The sequence below is a fragment of the Choristoneura fumiferana genome, chromosome 8 (assembly GCF_025370935.1).
Source record: "Choristoneura fumiferana chromosome 8, NRCan_CFum_1, whole genome shotgun sequence".
Classification (NCBI taxonomy): Eukaryota; Metazoa; Arthropoda; class Insecta; order Lepidoptera; family Tortricidae; genus Choristoneura; species Choristoneura fumiferana.
In genome coordinates, this window is record NC_133479.1 from 16,356,287 (window position 1) to 16,372,939 (window position 16,653).

Sequence of the window (16,653 nt, forward strand, 5' to 3'; positions counted from 1 at the left end):
TCTGCTTTTCTTTCAACTATTACAGCAATAGTAGACGAAAATATAAAATTCATGCTAAACAATTAATAGGAAAGAAATGTCACTAGCACTCGATGATTCCATTTTTGTAAGTTTACATTCGCATCGCACTCTCAAAAAATGTCTACGAAAAATTCGCTATGTTCCCGCCAATTTTTTTTTTTTAATTAATTTTTTTTTTTTGGCGGAGTTAGTAGCAGATATTTTTCATTGACCTATACAACTGACTCCTTCCTCTGAGATATTTTTACCCGCGATCTGTCAAATTTCGGATGGGCGCCAGGTTGGCCAACCAAACACACAAAGTTTTGATAGGATTGGTAGAAACAATATTTTATACGCTATTTGTCAAATTTCATAAGACCGACAGGTTGACCAACCTATAACACTAGATTTTTTTACACTATGCAGGCTAATTTTATAGCAAAAACACTCGTGTTACCTCTTTGGTGGTGCAATTAAAAAAAATCTAAAACAATGCAATAAAGGATTTTCATACATTTTTTCTGCTCCAGAGCAGAAACCTCCCGCTTTGTACTGGGTATTTAGTGCGGTTATGATGAAATTAAAGCATAGTTGGAAGAAAAACTTTTTAACAAATGAAAACTGTCACTCAATGCAGCTCCCGTATTACACCAGCATTATAACCCAAGATATTTATGAGTCTGCGCTTGAGCATTGAGGGAACATGTGAATCCGGGCTGGCCGGCTATTATTCAGTTGATGATAGTTATCTGACGACCTAACGAACCGTTTGTAATTTAATTACGCTAGTTTTTTGTTTTTACACTTGAGGACAGAGTAAGTTTTTTTTTATTGTAATTCTTTTACAAAATTGCTAAATATTTTGAGTATTTTGATTCTAAGGACGGAGTTAAGAGCTTTTGCATACGTCGTTTTTGAAACGCGCCGTCGACACGCAATTTAGAAATGCGCGCTGACACCGCGTTTTTCGTTCCATAGAACAGCCATACAACTCGCTTCCGTATCGCGTTTATTTAGAAACAAACGCGCGTCGACGGCACGTTTAATTAGAAAAGTTGAAACCCTGTCATGTTCAATATCTCAAAAACGACTGAGCCCAGCCCTAAAGCCCAGTTATAAAAATCAGACCCTCTTAACATTAATCCAGTAAAATATACATTCCTAACGAGTTACGCGAGATCGAACGAGCGCCGCAGTGTATGCTACTGGAACGATTTTACTGCAATAATGTGAACAAGGTCTCATACTGTAGGAACTGTATGTATGTATGTAAATACTTTATTGTACATAAAACACAAAAATAATACAAAAAGAAAACAACAAAACAAAAGAGTACAAAGGCGAACTTATCCCTAAAAGGGACCTTTTCAAGCTAACCTAAACAGGAAAGGAAAACTTAAAGATATATGTAGATGTATGATATTAGATCCTTTGGTTTTCTATTATTCAAAATTTAATGACGAATATTGTTGCATATATTTAATTTTTATTTATCCATACCATCACTTCCTCAGTCCGAGAGGTTATACGGTAATTTTTTCGTTATTCTGACCAGAATGAGTTTGTTATCGATGTCTTATAACCACTTGACAGTCCGCATGGTATCCAAAACCAAAATGCTTCAACCCGTCCGTGGATACTTTAGTGTCATAAAGTTTAATCTTGATTTTGTGCACCATATTTTAATATTATTATTTAAATATATACCTAGTATTTTATTCAAAATCTTGTAGTTAGAAAATTGTGGACGCGCGGCGCGGTGCGTCCGTCGATAAAAAACCCGGACGGTTGGAGGCATATTGGTCGCGCACAACGTACTGACAAGTGGTTAAACGTGCCGAATAACATGTATATTAAATATACACTTTTCGACACCCCCCAGTGTATGGGCACCTCCAAAACACCTCCAGCCGCTCGGGGCGGGGCAAACTCTACAATGTCGGCCCATTTGCTGCTCGGGCGCAGCAGATAATCTTAATAAGTTCTAAGTTCACAATAATAACCACATTCTGTACGTATCGTGTAATTGCGGCTTAAGAAGCGTGACGCGTTTATTTTGATGCCTGATATTTGCACCCTCGAAACAAAAGAGCGTCAAGTGGAAAGAACGACGCGTTTGAACTTGAAGCTAATTACGAGTGGATAAAGTTTTTATTTTTTTGCAGTTTTGCTTTTTTGTTTTTGATGTGTGGTATCACTTACCCGAGGTTTGAGTAATTAGGTCATATTTAATAAGAGACACGGGAAAGTTTTATTTATTTTTAGTAGGTTATTAACGCGATGCTTTTGTTTTTGTTGGTGCAGGTGTAATGGGCGATGTTAGCGTTTTTAAACATAATTTTGTTTGGAATAAATAGGGTAGTTGACGCTGTTTAATAATTATTGCACGACGACCGATAGCCGTGGTTAGAGAACTCACCTTGTGCAAGGTCCGCCCGGATGGCTACCACCATCTTACTCGCTAATCCTGCCGTGAAGCAGCAGTGCTTGCACTGTTGTGTTTCGGCGTGGAGAGTAAGACAACCGGTAAAATGACTGGCACTTGAGGTATCCCATCTTAGACCTCTAGGTTGGCAACGCATCTGCAATCCCCCTGGTGTTGCAGGTGTCTATGGGCGGTGGTGATCTCTTACCATCAGGAGACCCACTTGCTCGTTTGCCATCCAGTCGAATAAAAAAAATCCTGACTACGAAGCTTGAGGTCCTGGGTTCGATTCCCGGCCGGAACTACCCGCACCCGCTACCCGGTTTCCTTAAATGTTTATTTGTTCGTAGCGTCGTTCGTTTTGTTTGGAAATGGTCTTTTTTTTTTATTCGACTGGATGGCAAACGAGCAAGTGGGTCTCCTGATGGAAAGAGATCACCACCGCCCATAAAAATCTGCAACACCAGGGGTATTGCAGATGCGTTGCCAACCTAGAAGCCTAAGATGGGATACCTCAAGTGCCAGTAATTTCACCAGCTGTCTTACTCTCCACGCTGAAACACAACAGTGCAAGCATGGTTTGTTCTCTTTTAACTTTAAGAGTTAAGAACGCGTTAGCATTTTGTGCAGACTTCTGCAAGAAAACACATAACTGCGTGTCATACAGACATAGCTGTTTTAAACGTATGGTAGCGAAAAAGAAAGAGTTAGGGATTTAGTTCATTTTTACAATACAACAGTACAATAGTACATTTAAATAGAAACCGGTCAAGTTCCCTACCATTATCTATACAACATTAGACATTAGCAAAAATTATTAAAAATATTTTTATTATATGATGTAACTAAAAATTTATTCTTTTTAATAATTCCAATTTTTGCTTTATCTGTGCTATAAGACGTTGCTTCGACAAATACAAATTCAAAGAAAACACTTTCGAAAGTCAAGAATGGTTCTTAAGCAAATTAACCTGAGCCGCACTGCGGTCGGCCATCTGTCATACACGACATATGGCCCTTTTTATGGCCCCTACGATTTGTTTGTGTCGCTATCCCGCCTTCACTTAAATAGGGAGTATATCTGCTTCCTGCTTACCCTCGGTTTTCCTTCAAGGTGCCTGGTAATTGAAATCGAACACTGCATGCGGGCTAAGTGAAAGGACTTGCTCAGCATAGAGTAAAAATACAGAGGGTACATACATTGTGTCCAACTTTTTAGAAGTTAGCGTAGCGCACAGGATGCAATTAATTTATTTAAATGTCTCTTTATGCTACTGATAATAAATCAGCGAGAAAGTAATAAAATATGTGAAAACGCTGTATGCATTAAAGATAATTTTTCAATTGCGTATGCAATTATGCAAATCCAATAATATAAGTAACTTACCTACTTTAGCCCTTTATACATTAGTTAAATCTCTAAAAATTCGAAAAATAGTTACTTATAACCGTCAGTCACTTTACTCTAGCGTCTAATAAAATGTTTGCAAAATATTTACCATTACATTTTACAACCATGCAATATTTTGACCGATAAATATAAAGTTTATCAATAATTCAGGAATAATGAAAGTAAATAACGTCTTGCTAGTATTTTATCCTAACCCCGGTTTTTACTTACAATACAGCCAAACTGAAATGTTGACCAGCTACAGTGAAATTGTCAAACAGACAAATTACAAACGGTTTTGATGCGATACGCCATTATTTTACAAGCTTTGTATTAATTAATAATAATTATACAAACATTATTATTTTGTTTATAATAATGTGTTACGTGCACATGTCAACAGCGTGCATAAACAGGGCTTTTACCTTTATAACAAAGAAACGTATGGACGTTTACTAATAAAACGGCGCATAAAAATCAGTAGTTTTCAACTCAAATTTCAATTGTTCTCCTGTAAGGGTGTGAGACATGGCACGTCAAGAAAGCAATCACAGTAAACTCCGGTTTTTGTGAACAAGGTTTGCGTCGCATATTAGGAGTTTATTCACGAAATTACAAAACTAGAATGTGGGAGTTGACGAGCCAGAACCAATTGATAAGGAGATTTTTTGAGGAATGGCCTGGATCGGACCGTGTTGCGGAGAACCGATGCTCATCTTTAATAAGCGCTGGAGTGGCTAGCTGCTGGTAGTATGAGGCCAGGCCGACCCGAATCACCTGGAGACGATCGGTTGAGAAGGAGATCTCCCTAATGGGTACCATTGGCGAGACCTAGAAGCCACGCACAGGACCGTGACGCATGGAAGTTTACTGAGCCCTATGTCCCTGCTGAGGGACTAGCAGGAATTCATCATTATTTTCTCATCATAAGAACATTCTTGAAGGCATCTAGTTGTTCAAGCAAATTTTCATGTGGTAGACCTTACTGTAACCACTTGCTGACTGCAGTAAATGGGCCGGCGAGGAATAGTACCAACCTCCATCTGAATAGGCGTGAAATAGTCTTTGCCCACTCCCCCCCCCTTTTATCTGACCCCAACCGCCCAATTTAGCCCCCCTCGTCCTTTTAGGCCGGCCACGCCCGCAGTCCTAATAATGCTGTAGGTGACCAAGGGCGGCGGTGATCATTTACCATTAGGTGCCGCATGCTAGTTTACCAGCTATTTGATAAAAAGAGTAGATTAATGACCTCAAGAAAAACATTACTTTCTTTGGTTTGACCTGACTTAAAATATGAATTTCATGGTTAAGCACTTTATCGAAATGCTATGTACTTATTCTTTGAAATAAACGATAAAAAGTGAAAAAAAAAAAGAAAAAGAATCATTATGCGTCATCGAGCGAACTCCCTCTTACTACATACTTCTAAGAATTGTTACCATGAAGAAATAGGTGGTCACTGACGCCCGAAATAGCATCCTTTTTTACAAAGATTATATTTGCCAGTTAGCTACTCACACCAAGTAAAATGGATCAAAATTTACTGCATCCACTGAAATTTAGGTATTATAATCTCTAAAGTTGATTCCCGACGTCGCATAACTAACTATCCTCAAATCGGTCGAAATAACGTCTGTGGAAGAACTATTGATGTACCGTTTGTATTTAAGAGATGCACCTTAAATACTAGCACTTAAAATGCTATTTTCTTTTGTTTGTTTGTTTACTAACACACTATGGATACTCTGTTTGTCCGATAAAAAGAATTTGAATTAAATAATGTTCATGGTTTTTCAACCTATTTAATTATTTTTTTATTTGAAAAAAGATACTTTTAGTGTGATTTTAAGTACCTATGTACTTTAAGAAAAAAATCCAAGCAGTGGCGGTCAAATTACAATCTTGGTTTTAATTTTTTTTTTTTAAACTGCTCAATTGATTAAGTTGAAAATAATTTTCCTACAATGTTTCTACTAAGCTTAACTTCCGTGGTTTTTTTTTTCATATTTTGGACGTGCGGTAATAAATATTCACTTTATCCAAAAATGGATTTTGCAAACCCCTATTCATTATCATATCCATCGATACCCCACAACAGGGTGGAAGTGAAAAAAAATTATCCCCACTACCCTAAAACATTTTTTTTAGTTCCTTTATTTTACCACTTTGTTGGGTGACTGATATTTCATGCCAAATTACAAGTTTCTAGTAGGTAGGTAATAACGGTCTCCGAGCTTAGCCGCGGACAGACAGACAGACAGAAGGATGGACATGGCGAAATTATAAGGGTTTCTAGTTGACTACGGAACCCTAAAAAGTAGGACTTATGAATGAGTTAATGTTGACTGCTGACACAGATATTCGCAGACACCAATAAATTATACAGAATCCTCGGTTTGCAAGGCCGACGCACACTTGGCCGAATTTTTCCATTGTTGAGCGGTTTTTCTCAAACAGAACCATAACCAATAAGAAACAAATAATATAAACCCGATGCTTTGCCGAATTCCGACGCCATCTTGATGTTTTAAACTAATCGATTGCATGGCATTTATCGACACGTTATTCCCAAAACCTTTTAGCATATCGCTAATTCTACCATTTAAATTACATTTAATTTGTATAATAAAATAATGTCTATGCAAGATCCTTAGGTATTATATATACTAATATTATAAAAAACCGGCCAAGTGCGAGTCACACTCGCGCACGAAGGGTTCCGTAAATTATCTATACTGTTGTATCAGACATTAGCAAAAAAACGTCAATAAAAAAACAAGTTTGTTGTATGGGAGCCCCTTAAATATTTATTATAATTTAATTCTTTATTTTTAAAGTGATTATACAAATAAAGATTATGTGAATATTTCCAGAGTCTACCTGTTGCCGTTTTTAATATCAAGCAAAAAACAGAAAAACAATCACTTTTGTTGTATGGGAGCCCCCCTTAAATATTTATTTTATTCTGTTTTTAGTATGTGTTGTTATTGCGGGCACAGAAATACATAATCTGCGAAAATTTCAACTGTCTAGCTTCCACGGTTCATGAGATACAGCCTAGTGACAGACAGACGGACGGACTGTGGAGTCTTAGTAATAAGGTCCCGTTTTTATTACCCTTTCGGCACAGAACTCTAAAAAGGTCTCTAATCTAGGGCGCTTCATATACATACTAAAAACAGAACAAAATAAATATTTAAGAGGGCTCTTTACGGCAACAGGTAGTTGCTTGAAATATTCACAGAATATTAATTTGTATTTTAAAACACTTTAAAAATAACAATTAAATTTAAATAGAATAAATATTACGAACGGCAAACGTGGTTTTTTGTCCATTTTTGCTAATGTCTAATGTTGTATAGGTACGGAAGTACGACTCGCACTTGGCCGTTTTTTATTTATTTTGGCCGCGCGAAGCCGGGGCGGGTCGCTAGTACCCATATTTGCAATTGCATTTATAATAATAAATGCAAATGCAAAAAATTTAGTTACGCTTTCACGCCTAAAGTTCTCGATCGATCGTGATGGTTTGATGAAATTTGGTATGAAAATTAAGAAGGACATAGGATAGTTTTATCCGGAAACTCGTTTAGTTTCCGCAGACGCTCGATAAACGAATTCTCCGCAGACGCAGTCACGTCAAGCTCCCTGGCAACCCCACTGTCTGATTTATGATTTTTTAAGACATAAAGCTGATGTACGCAATATGTACCGAATTAGTACAAACTTTAAATAGTATCTCTCCTGCAGGCTGCAACCCCAAAATTACGGACTACCTAAAAAGTATGGTCATCTAAAAAGCTTAAACAAATCATTTTTTTTTTGCAAAAACTTATTATGATCAATTTAGCAGAAATATTTTAGAACTAAAGTCATCGACATAGCTCAAAGAATATGCAAGTTGAAGTGGCAGCAACTTCGCTCGAAGAATAGATCATAACCGGTGCGATGGGACAGCAGAGTTACTACGAAACTCGAAACTCAAAGTTCGTATTGTACCGTTCCTCTCGCTCTCGTATTAAATAGTATAAGTGTCAGAGGGACCGCACGACACGAACTTCGAGTTTCGAGTTTCGTAGTAGCCCTGCAGGCCCTTTACTACGAAGTGCAAAATTCGAACTTCGTGTCTTGCCCTCCCGCTGGCGCTTACATTATTTAAAACGAGATTAAGAGGGACGGTACGATACGAACTTTGATTTTCGAATTTCGTAGTAGCCCCTCTGAGTACAGAAAAGTCTTGGAGTGGCGACCACAAACCGCGAAAGACGAAGTTGACAGGCCTCCCACTAGATCTCGTCGCGAGTGTTGTGGGCAGCCGGTGGATGCAAGTGGCGAGTCGTCGTTCATTGCGGCCTTCTAAGGAGCAGGCCTTTATTCAGCAGTGGACTTCTTCCGACTAATGATGAACAGAAACATTCTAAATCTGCACAAACTAACCTTGAATTAACCCTCCTCTTGCATCGCACCGTCAATATTTGCTCTAACTTTGTCGACAATAATTTCAAGCCCAATTATTGCCAGTTAACAGTTCACAGATCTTTGTCGCCACTAATTAATTGTTTCCACAGATTACTGAACAATCACGGATTAGTTAACGCCTCACTTTTAATTGCACTAAACCATCTAAGACTTAACCACTTCTGTGGGGTGCTGATGGCATTCGCCCCTTACTAGCATTTACTAAGCACCATAATGTGAAACTCGCACCGGTAACAGTTTAGTGTCCTAATAAATTTCAATTTGTGCGGTAGTTATATTACCTACACGGAAAAAAAGGATGTCTTAGATTAAGACAATATACCCTCGGTCAAGACAATAATATTTCGTATATAGCCGGACGCTGTATTGTACTGGATGAAGACAAATATTATCTTGGATTAAAACAATATTCCTGAAACTATGAATATTCTTGGTGAAACAATTCCTTTTTTTCCGTGTACCAGAAAATATTTGACTCTTTTTAGCACGACCTAACGTAACGGGCCTTGAACTTTGACGCGCTTCTTTTTGACATTCTTTGTTTGATTGACAAGAGAACAAATATGTGTCCTATATTTAAAAAAAAATAATCCAGCCATCATAGCAGTAAGTCGCAAATATGCAAGAAATAAGACTTAATGTTTTTGTCAGCAAATTAAGGATTGTCCTCAGTTCAGTTGTGTGAGGATACTAAGTAAAATATAATAAATTATGTTTTCACCTCAGCGCCTCAAACAGGCAGGTTTTGCTATGAGAAATCAGTGAGCAAAATTCCGTGAGACAAAGTAACTTTTTAATTATTTTTTTTAAATGCTGAGTACAGTATTGGGTCTACTCACTGAATTCCAAATATTTGAACTTTACTTTGATCTGTCATTTCACTTCAACTCGAAAAAAGCAAGAGATAGGATCAAATTTGTCGATTACTTAAATTAAATGTATGGTATTAAAAATATATCGAAATATTTCCAAAATGTAAATTTTCTCGATCTTTTAATAAAGTATGCAACCTCGTTGCACGAAAGCCGCTTCTCTTGTTTTTTTTTTTATAAAAGAATTCCGTATACTGCCTCTACAGTATAATTATTATTTGTTAAATTGAATGATTTTTTAACAAATCTATTTATGTTTATGTAATAGAAATCTTAATAAAAATCATATTTAAAGGTTTAATTGTTCAACCTTTTCAATTACCCCGAGATAAGGCTTTTTGCAGTATTAAAAAATAAGTGTGACATTAGTACAAGAAGTTAAGATTGCATGTTATAAGTATGCGATTTGTATTGTAGCTACTGGACTTTTTTTATGGTTTTAAATGTAATTATTATATTTGATAATAATCGGATTCTATTTTAAAAAAATGTGTTTGTTTTGTAAACAGTTAGGTATATGTGGTTTTATTCTTATGTTACATTTAAATTATGTTCTCGCTGCTGAGGTGAAAAATTGTATGTGTCACACGAGACCAAAGTTTTTTTGCATCTCGTGTATTTCAATCCCTTGCTGATCTCAGGATTCTAACCTAGAATCACTCGCTAACGCTCGTGATTCAATTATAGAATCCTTCGCTTACTCGGGATTCAAAATCAACACTCGCAACAAAAAACAACTTTGCTCTCTTGTTGCACAAATAACTATTGTAAACTAAGTGCATGTATAGTTGCTCTTGTATTTATATAAATATTGATACTTTTCTTTTTCTTTTCTTTAAGTTTTAATTGTATCACTCTTTTCATGATGTGTAGGTACACAGTTTGAATTGTAAATGATCTCTTGCCTTAATTATTCTCATTACTGTACCGTATGTTTACAATTTGTTTTGTGTGCCAAAGTTAATAAATAAATAAATAAATGCAGTTTGACATTCAAAATATCAGCCGTACAAGGTACAACGTCGACTGTTGGACCTAGACTTCCCTCATAGATCTCCAGTTGCTTCGGTTGGAAGCGGAACCCGCTGCTTTAACCAGGTCATCCGTCCATCTCGTTGATGAACATTCCACGCTGAGCTTGGAGATCCGCGGTCTCCATTCGAGAACTTTTCGGCCCCAATGAATGACCATCAACAGATGGCGCAGAGGAGAACACTCCGCGTTATATGGCCTGCCCATTCCCACTTCAACAAGCTAATCCGCTAGTTTGAAATCATTCCTAAACATTCCTTAAGTATGTAAATTCGTACCTGTTATGAAATCATTCCTAAACATTCCTTAAGTATGTAAATTCGTACCTGATATATTTTTATGATGTATCTACCCAAAACAACAAATTAAAAGCTTTGCAGATCAACGTCGTAATTTGTTCCAATTCCTTCCCTGCCAGTGGAAAATTCCATAACTGTTCCAACATGAAAATCCTAAGGGCCTAATCAAATTCCTGAGCAATTTGCGTCAATCTCCGCGCTTGCGCAGGTAATTATCACATCGCATAGACTAGAGAATAGTGGTGCGCGCTGTTTGCTTAACTTATATGGCCCTATATTATACTGCGAAGTGCAAAATTCGAACTTCGTATCATGCCGTCCCGCTCACGCTCATAGTAGCCCCCTGACCAGTGTTCCTAGCACTCTGACGTTTGTTGTGGACGTAAAGCGTTCGTCGCTGTAGTTATGTTGTATCTATGAAAACTTGTGTCTATGAAAAAAATTGAAAACGGTACGCTGTTTACTAGGGATGGAAAATGGAAAGTATGTAAGAGATATTGAAAGGAGAATAAAGGCTGGTAACATAGTGAAGGAAGCGTTTCGCACCTTTATGAATAGCCAGAAAATCTCATGTAATCTCATGTATGGAAGTGAAAGTTGGATGTGGCAGGGAAGACATCAAAGTAGAATAAATGCGGTAGAAATGAGAGCGTTAAGAAGTATGTTAGGTGTGAAATTGAGTGACAGAATTAGAAATAGTGCGAAAGGAAACGCTGTGGTGTAAATGAAGGTATAGTTACAGGTCAGGTCAGGTGGATTGAGAAAGGGATGCTGGGATTGTTTGGGCATGTTGAGAGAATGAATGAAAACAGATTGACTAGACAGATCTATAAGGCGAGCGTGACTGGGAACGTTGGGAGAGGAAGGCCTAGACGAACGTACCACGATCAAATCGGGGACGTTCTGAAGAAAGGTCGGGTCAGGAGTACTCTAAACCGACGTGCATGCATGAAAAGATTGATGAATGTAGAGGAATCGAGAGTTGTATGCCAGAATCGTAGCAAGTGGAAGGATGTAGTCTCTGCCGACCCCGTTGGGAAAGAGGCGTGATTTTATGTATGTATGTATGTATGATTCGTGATGACAATTTACTTATTTATTACATACAACGTAATAAATGTTCAAAATAACATTATATCGAACATGAAACTACCGTGAGACTCACTCATATTAAATGATATTATAACGGATAACTCACGTCTTAAACGGCGCGCTTAAGGGGGGCTTGAGCGGTGGCGCGTAGTGTGCGTGTTGCGGCAGCCGCCGAGTCGCGTGCTCCTGAGAGGAAGGGCTTCGAAATAGCCCGAAACATGTCGAGCTAAACTCGGTTTAAGACGTGAGTTATCCGTTATAATATCTTTTAATAACATTGTATCGCTTGGTTCAGTTGAACATTTGTGAAGTAAGCTCAAAATTATCTAAACACTCTCTTATTAATTTGGCAGTAGAGTCGTGTGTAAATCACTTTGAGCACCGTAACTGCTCTTCCACTTCTGCTGCTGAGTGTACATTGGAATTTTCGATCGGTTTGATTATTATTGATGAGATGAACATAAAAATGATAGAAATCAGCCGCCCTCTCAGCCGCGTCTTTAGCAGTATATTGATCGCAATTTTGTTCTTAAAATCAATAATAGTCGAAAAGCTTATAGAAACCTTCCTTTAAGCCGCAGCATAGCAACAGCGATATCTGGCGAACATGACGACCTTACTAGTGACGACACTCACGCACGATGCTGTGGTGTCGTAAGTCCGACTAACGCACATCGTGTTTTACAATTTAGCAGACACCGAAAGGCTTCGACGTTTCACAAAGACGTTCCTAGTCTCTCTCTGACGCGCTACGTCATTGCATATTCCAAGTTTCCATTCAAACATTACGGTTTTCTGGCATAATGTAACCACCCTATACATGTTTGAATTACAAATTAGCCACGTCAAACAATAACACATGTACGACATTATCCGAAATAGAGTAAAAACCATCACAAAAACCACACGTATATCGATTCTCGTTTAAACAGGTCATCGCACTATGATGCTAACTAAAAAACTCAAAAATAATTATATTGTCGTTACCCTATTGGTTAACCAACATAGTTATACCAACGCGAAATTTAGATGCGTTCTTAAAACGAAGGTGTAAGAGTGATAATTTTTTATTGTTTGGTTCCTGGGTGTAGTTTTTGTGTGTTTTCTTGACGGTTATGTCACACGCGGCGTGTCACCTCCTGCTTGATGATTAATGTTCCGTCACTGTCTGCCTCCCGATAGTTAAGGCTCGATGATGGCAATGTCTGTAGTTGTGTTTCATTTATTGCGTAGCAGATTGATCATTATCCGCTATTGTACCAACAACGCTCAATTGTTCGTGTTCCATCGTCATGATTGTCTCGCTAACTGTACGATGATCATAATCGTCGTGCTTCTTTGTCTTTCTATCAAAAGTGACTACTTGGCTCCTTTTAAGAATTATATTTATAAATGTATTGTCGTTGCCTCCAAACGGTTTTACGTCGTCTTCATCTGTTTGTCTCTCTTGGCTATTAGTGACGACTTTATCAATTGATTCATTCATTTTTTATCTTACTGGTTTTTGATGTTTAATATTGGCCGCCACTCTTAATACTCTTGAGGATCAAATGATATGGGATAGGAATTAGAAATATATTTATACAGTAAGGATGGATAAGGCTCTATTATTTTCAGACTTGACACAACTTGGCTTTGAAGATTAAGCCTAGCTGGTCATATTTTTTGACACTAACTGTTGCCTAGAAAATGGGAACTATTCGTTTATCACCAGCGGGAGTGATGCAATTTTCCGGAATAAAAATTATTACCTATAATATGTCCTTCTTAGGGTCTCAAACTATGTCCATACCAAATTTCATTAAAATTGGTTCAGATTTTATTTATGACATAATCAAGTAACAAACACCTTCACCAATTTTCTCATTTATAATAATAGTAAGATAGAATTAAGGATCTCTCTCATAATTTATGACGGTAAGTCATATGACGGTATGATACCGTCTCTTTTTGTTTGGTCCCATTAAACACATACATCACAGTTATCATCACATGAAATAACAACCACTTAACACAAAGTGGTGAGACGGGGAATACCAAAGTCTTAGTGATAAAAGGTCAAAAGCCAATAATATAAATTGCATTTAATTGGATTTCGTTTCATTAGGTTAGGATAGACATGATCTTGATAACACTCTCATCTATCAGATATACGCTTTTTAGCACACACAATGAGATATCGAAGTTGTTCAGTCAGCATCAGAAGTAGTGAGCTCAAAATGATCTGAACACTCTCTCATTCTCATTACCTTGGCAGTAGAGCCGTGTGTAGATCATTTTGAGCACCGTAACCGCTCATCCACTTCGCTGCTGACTATTCATATACGGGCAACATTACAACAACTGTCGACGACACTGTCAAACTTGACTGTTTCAATCATATTCAGAATTCTGCGACCACATTTGATCAGGATAATACTTTAATTACTGTTGCTACGCTAAGTTTAGGAATATTCCTATCCTCATTCAGAACGGATAACATGTGGTGCTAAATCCTTTCCAAATTGTCGTAATTACAAAACGTATGATTATAATAACCGTCATAATCTGTATGTCTCCCACGATTATTCGCAAAGTTTATTGTTTAAATGCTACCTACTTACTGTAGTTATATGAGTTTTTTTTAACTATTGGATTAGGTCAGTTCGGTGGTTAATATTCTTCTTAAGATAAGTAATTACGAAAATATGTGTGCGGCACATGCAGCTATTAAAGATTTATAATTTAACTTTTCTATTTTTTATAGCTGTAACAGTGACATCGCTACTTCAGTATCAGTTTAATTTGGTTTTTTGTAGGAAAAGTTGGCTTTAATAACCATTTCTATGATACTAACCCAGAAAAAGTAACCTGACTGACTGATTGACTGGGTGGCAACGTAGAGCTTAAATCACTGGAAATAATGTCAAATTAGACAGTACCATAAAGGTGCAACTACGGATCTTTTTTTTTGTTCCCACAGGGGGTCAAAGTTCACGGGTTTAAGCAATAAAACAATATGAATAAAGCAAAGTAGTTTTTGCCATTATTACTTTAAAAACAAACTTAACAACTCCATGCTAGTTTCTTGACACCAAATGATTATTCATACTTGTAATGATTCCATTGATCCTAAGCCTGCCTCGTGAGCAAAAAGCGATGATTTCGAACGCGGAATTTTAATCCGTGATTAAACAATCATTCTTATCGAAAATGATGACAATCAATCAACGAACACATTACAACATATAATGCTATGTATATCCGAATTTGTCACTCAACAGGACACATGTCACTCTTATTCTGTATCTTAAAAAACTGGTTTAAAACACGATGGTATCTCTCATCACATACGTTTTGCGCGGCAAATGTAATGCCGCTGCTGAATTCTCATATCACATTATGGCTGTAACTTTTAAGTGTGATGTTATTATATTTGACAGTTTGCGAGCCGCAAATGTGGTGTCAAGTTTACGACACGTTAATAGGCTAATTCTGAGGACTGTAATACGTTATTATTATAGTGTTAATGGTAATTAATTGAGCGGTACACGGCCCGTGGGGCCAAGTGATTATTTTGAAGATTTGTCGCCGAATATATTCGCCGTTTCCATTATACACGGAGGTGTTATGACGTAACGCCCAATGATGAGACGCCGTACTAAACACTAACTCAATTCCGGACGAGTTGTCTAAATATTTTACGTGAAGTCAATTATGAAAAGTATAGCAAAGCTTGTGTACTTATACTAACTTCTAGGTGTTGCATCCGAAGACAAATTTAAAGTCATACTTCTCTTATAAAGTTTTCTTCGTTCACTCTAACAGAAATTTTCACGTCAACCCATTTTTTTTTACAAGGTATTTTAAAATTAATCCAGAATATAGATTCTTCGATTGAATACCTCTGTAAAAAATTTCATCGGAAATTTTGATTCAAAATGGTGTCGCCTTTGATTTGACGCGGCACACTGATTGAACACCGATCAACACATATAAATATTATGTCGATTCATAATTTAATAATCCTAAAAAAAATTACATATAGGATTGAATCAAATTAATCTAATCATCTGTTGAATGGAATAATCCAGATTAATTTTGAGACACTTGTACATAAAAATCCTCGAGTATAGCTCGTTGTGTGATTCTCCGCCAGACGTAATGTAAGAATTTTCCAGCCTGAGTAAATGACCACCCGGCTGTTTTGCATATTTACATGTGTAGTAGTCATTTCTAGTCATTGCAGGTAACGAGATCTTTGATACTACATTTGCATGCATTATCGTGAGTTTATTTAGCGAAAACGGGCTTAAGGAAATTTTAATATGTACATAGACATAAGGAAAATGGGGCTTGCAACGACTTAGTAAAACGATTATTTGAATAGCAACTTTAAAAGTCGGGTAAAAAATATAAAGTTATAGTATGTCATGCAAATATGTCTGCCAGCTAGAACGTAAATATTTAAATCATTGGCTATTTGACATCAATTGACATATTACGATCTATTTTGTGGATGGTAATACTGAAATTTGATGTCACTGCTGAGCCAACTCTGTTAATAACTTATTTTATTTTAAAGTTAAAAATCTAATTTTACAATTAATTGAAATGTTATCTGGTTTTCCGTGTTTAAATTAAATAGTTTTTAATTAGATCTGTCTCTTGGAATCCGTTTCACAATCGTTAACCCTTTGTTGTGTATGACAGTTCCAAACAACTTGACAATTCTTAGCCTTGGGTTAGCAGTTAATTCAGAGTTATACAGTTAATTTTGATCCATGCAAGTCTGCCTAATGGTGTCAATTTTTTTTGCAAATTGAAGTCTACCGTGGTATGTACTAATGGCCATTCAATGACGTGCCGTATCGCATATAACATTGGAAATAGTATATTTGGCGGAAGCAAACTCCAAATCCACATGTGCCGCAGCTTGTCGCCGTGCGGGTGTTCCTAATACTATACCGATGTCCTATTATAACCGTATTACCATACGTTCTTATGACTATTGCGTCACGGTTCAAATTCAAACGACGGGAGGGCGACAATTGTACCTACTAATTTAGGGTTGCCAACTAT

General features: G+C 37.0%; 1 protein-coding gene across 1 annotated transcript in view; it reads left to right on the plus strand.

Moving 5' to 3' along the window:
* The window catches only part of LOC141430645 (tRNA dimethylallyltransferase), a 297,995-nt gene that overhangs the window by 232,852 nt on the left and 48,490 nt on the right, over positions 1–16,653 (plus strand). The window lies entirely within an intron of this gene.